We start from the raw sequence: 8,668 nt of genomic DNA on the forward strand, positions 1-8,668 counted from the left end.
AGAGGCGGGGAATCAGAGCTGTGGAATCAGAGGCGGGGAATCAGAGTTGGGGCATCAGAGGTGGGGAATTAGATATGGGGAAACAGAGGCGGGGAATCAGAGGCGTGGAAACAGAGGCGGGGAATCAGATATGGGGAATCAGACGTGGGGAATCAGAGGCAGGTAATCAGACGTGCGGAATCAGAGATGGGGAATCAGAGGCAGGGAATCAGAATCAGAAGCGGGGAGTCAGAGGCCGGGAATCAGAGGCCTGGAATCAGATGCTGGGAATAAGAGGCCGGGAATCAGAGGTGGGGAATCAGAGTCCGGGAATCAGAGATGGGGAGTCAGAGGCGGGGAATGAGATATGGAGAATCAGAGGCGGGGAATCAGAGGCGGGGAAACAGAGGTGGGGAATCAGATATGGGGAATCAGAGGTGGCGAATCAAAGGCGGTGAATCAGAGATGGGGAATCAGAGGCGGGGAATCAGAGGCAGGGAATCAAACACGGGGAATCAGAGGCGGGGAATCAGAGCTGGGGAATCAGAGGCTGGGAATCAAAGTTGGGGAATCAGAGTCAGGGAATCAGATATGGGGAAACAGGGGCGGGGAATCAGAGGCGGGGAAACAGAGGCGGGGAATCAGATATGGGGAATCAGAGGCGGGGAATTAGAGGCGTGGAAACAGAGGCGGGGAATCAGATATGGGGAATCAGAGGCGGGGAATCAGAGGCGTGGAAACAGAGGCGGGGAATCAGATATGGGGAATCAGAGGTGGGGAATCAGAGGCAGGTAATCAGATGTGCGGAATCAGAGATGGGGAATCAGAGGCAGGGAATCAGAATCAGAAGCGGGGAGTCAGAGGCCGGGAATCAGAGGCCTGGAATCAGATGCTGGGAATAAGAGGCCGGGAATCAGAGGTGGGGAATCAGAGTCCGGGAGTCAGAGATGGGGATTCAGAGGCGGGGAATGAGATATGGAGAATCAGAGGCGGGGAACCAGAGGCGGGGAAACAGAGGTGGGGAATCAGATATGGGGAATCAGAGGTGGCGAATCAAAGGCAGTGAATCAGAGATGGGGAATCAGAGGCGGGGAATCAGAGGCAGGGAATCAAACACGGGGAATCAGAGGCGGGGAATCAGAGCTGGGGGAATCAGAGGCTGGGAATCAAAGTTGTGGAATCAGAGGCAGGGAATCAGATATGGGGAAACAGGGGCGGGGATTCAGAGGCGGGGAAACAGAGGCGGGGAATCAGATATGGGGAATCAGAGGCGGGGAATTAGAGTTGGGGAATCAGAGGCGGGGAATCAGAGGTGGGGAAACAGAGGCGGGGAATCAAACACGGGGAATCAGAGGTGGGGAATCAGAGGTTGGGAATCAGAGGCGGGGAATCAGAGGCGGGGAATCAGAGGCGGGGAATCAGAGGCAGGGATTCAGATGTGCGGAATCGGAGATGGGGAATCAGAGGCAGGGAATCAGAGGCGGGGAATCAGAGGCGGGGAATCAGAGGCCGGGAATCAGATATGGGGAATCAGAGGCGGGGAATCAGAGGTGGGGAAACAGAGGCTGGGAATCAGATATGGGGAATCAGAGGTGGGGAATCAGAGGTTGGGAATCAGAGGCAGGGAATCAGAGGCTTGGAATCAGATGCAGGGAATCAGATGCGGGGAATCAGAGGCGGGGAATCAGAGCTGGGGAATCAGAGGTGGGGAATCAGAGTTGGGGAATCAGAGGCGGGGACTTAGATATTGGGAAACAGAGGCAGGGAATCACAGGCGGGGAAACAGAGGCGGGGAATCAGATATGGGGAATCAGAGATGGGGAATCAGAGGCAGGGAATCAGATGTTCGGAATCAGAGATGGGGAATCAAAGGCAGGGAATCAGAATCAGAAGCAGGGAATCAGAGGCCGGGAATCAGAGGCCGGAATCAGATGCCGGGAATAAGAGGCTGGGAATCAGAGGTGGGGAATCAGAGTCCGGGAATCAGAGATGGGGAATCAGAGGCGGGGAATGAGATATGGGGAATCAGAGGCGGGGAATCAGAGGCGGGGAAACAGAGGCGAGGAATCAGATATGGGGAATCAGAGGTGGCGAATCAAAGGCGGTGAATCAGAGATGGGGAATCAGAGGCGGGGAATCAGAGGCAGGGAATCAAACACGGGGAATCAGAGGCGGGGAATCAAAGCTGGGGAATCAGAGGCGGGGAATCAGAGTTGGGGAATCAGAGGCGGGGAATCAGAGCTTGGGAATCAGAGGTGGGGATCAGAGTCAGGGAATCAGAGGCAGGGAATCAGATGTGCGGAATCCGAGATGGGGAATCAGAGGTGGGGAATCAGAGGCTGTGAATCAGAGATGGGGAATCAGAGGCGGGGAATCAGAGGCAGGAAATCAGACACGGGGATTCAGAGGCTGGGAATCAGACGGGGCGAATCAAAGGCGGGGAATCAGAGCTGGGGAATCAGAGGCGGGGAATCAGAGGCGGGGAAACAGAGACGGGGAATCAAACACGGGGAATCAGAGGTGGGGAATCAGAGGTTGGGAATCAGAGGCAGGGAATCAGAGGCGGGGAATCAGAGGCGAGGAATCAGAGGCAGGGAATCAGATGTGCGGAATCGGAGATGGGGAATCAGAGGCAGGGAATCAGAGGCGGTGAATCAGAGTCCGGGAATCAGATATGGGGAAACAGAGGCGGGGAATCAGAGGCGGGGAAACAGAGGCTGGGAATCAGATATGGGGAATCAGAGGTGGGGAATCAGAGGTTGGGAATCAGAGGCAGGGAATCAGAGGCTTGGAATCAGATGCAGGGAATCAGAGCTGGGGAATCAGAGGTGGGGAATCAGAGTTGGGGAATCAGAGGCGGGGACTTAGATATTGGGAAACAGAGGCAGGGAATCAGAGGCGGGGAAACAGGGGCGGGGAATCAGATATGGGGAATCAGAGATGGGGAATCAGAGGCAGGGAATCAGATGTTCGGAATCAGAGATGGGGAATCAAAGGCAGGGAATCAGAATCAGAAACAGGGAATCAGAGGCCGGGAATCAGAGGCCGGAATCAGATGCCGGGAATAAGAGGCTGGGAATCAGAGGTGGGGAATCAGAGTCCGGGAATCAGAGATGGGGAATCAGAGGCGGGGAATGAGATATGGGGAATCAAAGGCGGGGAATCAGAGCTGGGGAATCAGAGGCAGGGAATCAGAGTTGGGGATTCAGAGGCGGGGAATCAGATATGGGGAAACAGAGGCGGGGAATCAGAGGCGGGCAAACAGAGGCGGGGAATTAGATATGGGGAATCAGAGGTGGGGAATCAGAGGTGGTGAATCAGAGATGGGGAATCACAGGCGGGGAATCAGAGGCAGGGAATAGAACGCGGGGAATCAGAGGCAGGGAATCAGAGTTGGGGCATCAGAGGTTGGGAATTAGATATGGGGAAACAGAGGCGGGGAATCAGAGGCGGGGAAACAGAGGCGGGAAATCAGATATGGGGAATCAGAGGTGGGGAATCAGAGGCAGGGAATCAGATGTGCGGAATCAGAGATGGGGAATCAGAGGCAGCGAATCAGAATCAGAAGCGGGGAATCAGAGGCCGGGAATCAGAGGCCGGGAATCAGATGCTGGGAATAAGAGGCCGGGAATCAGAGGTGGGGAATCAGAGTCCGGGAATCAGAGATGGGGATTCAGAGGCGGAAAATGAGATATGTAGAATCAGAGGCGGGGAATCAGAGGCGGGGAAACAGAGGTGGGGAATCAGATATGTGGAATCAGAGGTGGCGAATCAAAGGCAGTGAATCAGAGATGGGGAATCAGAGGCGGGGAATCAGAGGCAGGGAATCAAACACGGGAAATCAGGGGCGGGGAATCAGAGCTGGGGAATCAGAGGCGGGGAATCAGAGTTGGGGAATCAGAGGCAGGGAATCAGATATGGGGAAACAAGGGCAGGGAATCAGAGGCGGGAAAACAGAGGCGGGGAATCAGATATGGGGAATTAGAGGTGTGGAATCAGAGGTTGGGAATCAGAGGCAGGGAATCAGAGGCGGCGAAACAGAGGCGGGGAATCAGATATGGGGAATCAGAGGTGGCGAATCAAAGGCGGTGTAACAGAGATGGGGAATCAGGGCAGGGAATCAGAGGCAGGGAATCAAACACGGGGAATCAGAGCTGGGGAATCAGACGCGGGGAATTAGAGTTGGGGAATCAGAGGAGGGGAATCAGAGGCGGGGCAACAGAGGCGGGGAATCAGATATGGGGAATCAGAGGTGGGGAATCAGAGGTTCGGAATCAGAGGCAGGGAATCAGAGGCGGGGAATCAGAGGCAGGGAATCAGATGTGCGGAATCGGAGATGGGGAATCAGAGGTAGGGAATCAGAGGTGGGGAATCAGAGGCGGGGAATAAGAGGCCGGGAATCAGATATGGGGAAACAGAGGTGGGGAATCAGAGGCGGGGAAACAGAGGCGGGGAATCAGATATGGGGAATCAGAGGTGGGGAATCAGAGGTTGGGAATCAGAGGCAGCGAATCAGAGGCTTGGAATCAGATGCAGGGAATCAGATGCGGGGAATCAGAGGCGGGGAATCAGAGCTGGGGAATCAGAGGTGGGGAATCAAAGTTGGGGAATCAGAGGCGGGGACTTAGATATTGGGAAACAGAGGCGGGAAATCAGAGGCGGGGAAACAGAGGCGGGGAATCAGATATGGGGAATCAGAGGTGGGGAATCAGAGGCAGGGAATCAGATGTGCGGAATCAGAGATGGGGAATCAGAGGCAGGGAATCAGAATCAGAAGCAGGGAATCAGAGGCCGGGAATCAGAGGCCGGAATCAGATGCCGGGAATAAGAGGCCGGGAATCAGAGGTGGGGAATCAGAGTCCGGGAATCAGAGATGGGGATTTAGAGGCGGGGAATGAGATATGGGGAATCAGAGGCGGGGAATCAGAGGCGGGGAAACAGATGCGGGGAATCAGATATGGGGAATCAGAGGTGGCGAATCAAAGGCGGTGAATCAGAGATGCGGAATCAGAGGCCGGGAATCAGAGGCAGGGAATCAAACACGGGGAATCAGAGGCGGGGAATCAGAGCTGGGGAATCAGAGGCGGGGAATCAGAGTTGGGGAATCAGAGGCGGGGAAGCAGAGGCAGGGAATCAGACGCGGGGATTCAGAGGCGGGGAATCATAGTTGGGAATCAGAGGCGGATAATCAGATATGGGGAAACAGAGGCGGGGAATCAGGGGCGGGGAAACAGAGGCGGGGAATCAGATATGTGGAATCGGATGCGGGGAATCAGAGGCGGGGAATCAGAGCTGTGGAATCAGAGGCGGGGAATCAGAGTTGGGGCATCAGAGGTGGGGAATTAGATATGGGGAAACAGAGGCGGGGAATCAGAGGCGTGGAAACAGAGGCGGGGAATCAGATATGGGGAATCAGACGTGGGGAATCAGAGGCAGGTAATCAGACGTGCGGAATCAGAGATGGGGAATCAGAGGCAGGGAATCAGAATCAGAAGCGGGGAGTCAGAGGCCGGGAATCAGAGGCCTGGAATCAGATGCTGGGAATAAGAGGCCGGGAATCAGAGGTGGGGAATCAGAGTCCGGGAATCAGAGATGGGGAGTCAGAGGCGGGGAATGAGATATGGAGAATCAGAGGCGGGGAATCAGAGGCGGGGAAACAGAGGTGGGGAATCAGATATGGGGAATCAGAGGTGGCGAATCAAAGGCGGTGAATCAGAGATGGGGAATCAGAGGCGGGGAATCAGAGGCAGGGAATCAAACACGGGGAATCAGAGGCGGGGAATCAGAGCTGGGGAATCAGAGGCTGGGAATCAAAGTTGGGGAATCAGAGTCAGGGAATCAGATATGGGGAAACAGGGGCGGGGAATCAGAGGCGGGGAAACAGAGGCGGGGAATCAGATATGGGGAATCAGAGGTGGGGAATTAGAGGCGTGGAAACAGAGGCGGGGAATCACATATGGGGAATCAGAGGCGGGGAATCAGAGGCGTGGAAACAGAGGCGGGGAATCAGATATGGGGAATCAGAGGTGGGGAATCAGAGGCAGGTAATCAGATGTGCGGAATCAGAGATGGGGAATTTGAGGCAGGGAATCAGAATCAGAAGCGGGGAGTCAGAGGCCGGGAATCAGAGGCCTGGAATCAGATGCTGGGAATAAGAGGCCGGGAATCAGAGGTGGGGAATCAGAGTCCGGGAGTCAGAGATGGGGATTCAGAGGCGGCGAATGAGATATGGAGAATCAGAGGCGGGGAATCAGAGGCGGGGAAACAGAGGTGGGGAATCAGATATGGGGAATCAGAGGTGGCGAATCAAAGGCGGTGAATCAGAGATGGGGAATCAGAGGCGGGGAATCAGAGGCAGGGAATCAAACACGGGGAATCAGAGGCGGGGAATCAGAGCTGGGGGAATCAGAGGCTGGGAATCAAAGTTGTGGAATCAGAGGCAGGGAATCAGATATGGGGAAACAGGGGCGGGGAATCAGAGGCGGGGAAACAGAGGCGGGGAATCAGATATGGGGAATCAGAGGCGGGGAATTAGAGTTGGGGAATCAGAGGCGGGGAATCAGAGGTGGGGATACAGAGGCGGGGAATCAAACACGGGGAATCAGAGGTGGGGAATCAGAGGTTGGGAATCAGAGGCAGGGAATCAGAGGCGGGGAATCAGAGGCGGGGAATCAGAGGCAGGGATTCAGATGTGCGGAATCGGAGATGGGGAATCAGAGGCAGGGTATCAGAGGCGGGGAATCAGAGGCGGGGAATCAGAGGCCGGGAATCAGATATGGGGAATCAGAGGCGGGGAATCAGAGGTGGGGAAACAGAGGCTGGGAATCAGATATGGGGAATCAGAGGTGGGGAATCAGAGGTTGGGAATCAGAGGCAGGGAATCAGAGGCTTGGAATCAGATGCAGGGAATCAGATGCGGGGAATCAGAGGCGGGGAATCAGAGCTGGGGAATCAGAGGCGTGGAATCAGAGGCGGGGAAACAGAGGCGGGGAATCAGATATGGGGAATCAGAGATGGGGAATCAGAGGCAGGGAATCAGATGTGCGGAATCAGAGATGGGGAATCAAAGGCAGGGAATCAGAATCAGAAGCAGGGAATCAGAGGCCGGGAATCAGAGGCCGGAATCAGATGCCGGGAATAAGAGGCCGGGAATCAGAGGTGGGGATTCAGAGGCGGGGAATGAGATATGGGGATTCAGAGGCGGGGAATCAGAGGCGGGGAAACAGAGGCGGGGAATGAGATATGGGGAATCAGAGGTGGCGAATCAAAGGCGGTGATTCAGAGATGGGGAATCAGAGGACGGGAATCAGAGGCAGGGAATCAAACACGGGGAATCAGAGGCGGGGAATCAGAGCTGGGGAATCAGAGGCTGGGAATCAAAGTTGGGGAATCAGAGGCAGGGAATCAGATATGGGGAAACAGGGGCGGGGAATCAGAGGCAGGGAAACAGAGGCGGGGAATCAGATATGGGGAATCAGAGGCGGGGAATTAGAGTTGGGGAATCAGAGGCGGGGAATCTGAGGCGGGGAAACAGAGACGGGGAATCAAACACGGGGAATCAGAGGTGGGGAATCAGAGGTTGGGAATCAGAGGCAGGGAATCAGAGGCGGGGAATCAGAGGCGGGGAATCAGAGGCAGGGAATCAGATGTGCGGAATCGGAGATGGGGAATCAGAGGCAGGGAATCAGAGGCGGGGAATCAGAGTCCGGGAATCAGATATGGGGAAACAGAGGCGGGGAATCAGATGCGGGGAAACAGAGGCTGGGAATCAGATATGGGGAATCAGAGGTGGGGAATCAGAGGTTGGGAATCAGAGGCAGGGAATCAGAGGCTTGGAATCAGATGCAGGGAATCAGATGCAGGGAATCAGAGGCGGGGAATCAGAGCTGGGGAATCAGAGGTGGGGAATCAGAGTTGGGGAATCAGAGGCGGGGACTTAGATATTGGGAAACAGAGGCAGGGAATCACAGGCGGGGAAACAGAGGCGGGGAATCAGATATGGGGAATCAGAGATGGGGAATCAGAGGCAGGGAATCAGATGTTCGGAATCAGAGATGGGGAATCAAAGGCAGGGAATCAGAATCAGAAGCAGGGAATCAGAGGCCGGGAATCAGAGGCCGGAATCAGATGCCGGGAATAAGAGGCTGGGAATCAGAGGTGGGGAATCAGAGTCCGGGAATCAGAGATGGGGAATCAGAGGCGGGGAATGAGATATGGGGAATCAGAGGCGGGGAATCAGAGGCGGGGAAACAGAGGCGAGGAATCAGATATGGGGAATCAGAGGTGGCGAATCAAAGGCGGTGAATCAGAGATGGGGAATCAGAGGCGGGGAATCAGAGGCAGGGAATCAAACACGGGGAATCAGAGGCGGGGAATCAAAGCTGGGGAATCAGAGGCGGGGAATCAGAGTTGGGGAATCAGAGGCGGGGAATCAGAGCTTGGGAATCAGAGGTGGGGATCAGAGTCAGGGAATCAGAGGCAGGGAATCAGATGTGCGGAATCCGAGATGGGGAATCAGAGGTGGGGAATCAGAGGCTGTGAATCAGAGATGGGGAATCAGAGGCGGGGAATCAGAGGCAGGAAATCAGACACGGGGATTCAGAGGCTGGGAATCAGACGGGGCGAATCAAAGGCGGGGAATCAGAGCTGGGGAATCAGAGGCGGGGAATCAGAGGCGGGGATACAGAGA

The sequence above is a fragment of the Narcine bancroftii genome, unplaced genomic scaffold, assembly GCF_036971445.1.
Source record: "Narcine bancroftii isolate sNarBan1 unplaced genomic scaffold, sNarBan1.hap1 Scaffold_158, whole genome shotgun sequence".
NCBI lineage: Eukaryota > Metazoa > Chordata > Chondrichthyes > Torpediniformes > Narcinidae > Narcine > Narcine bancroftii.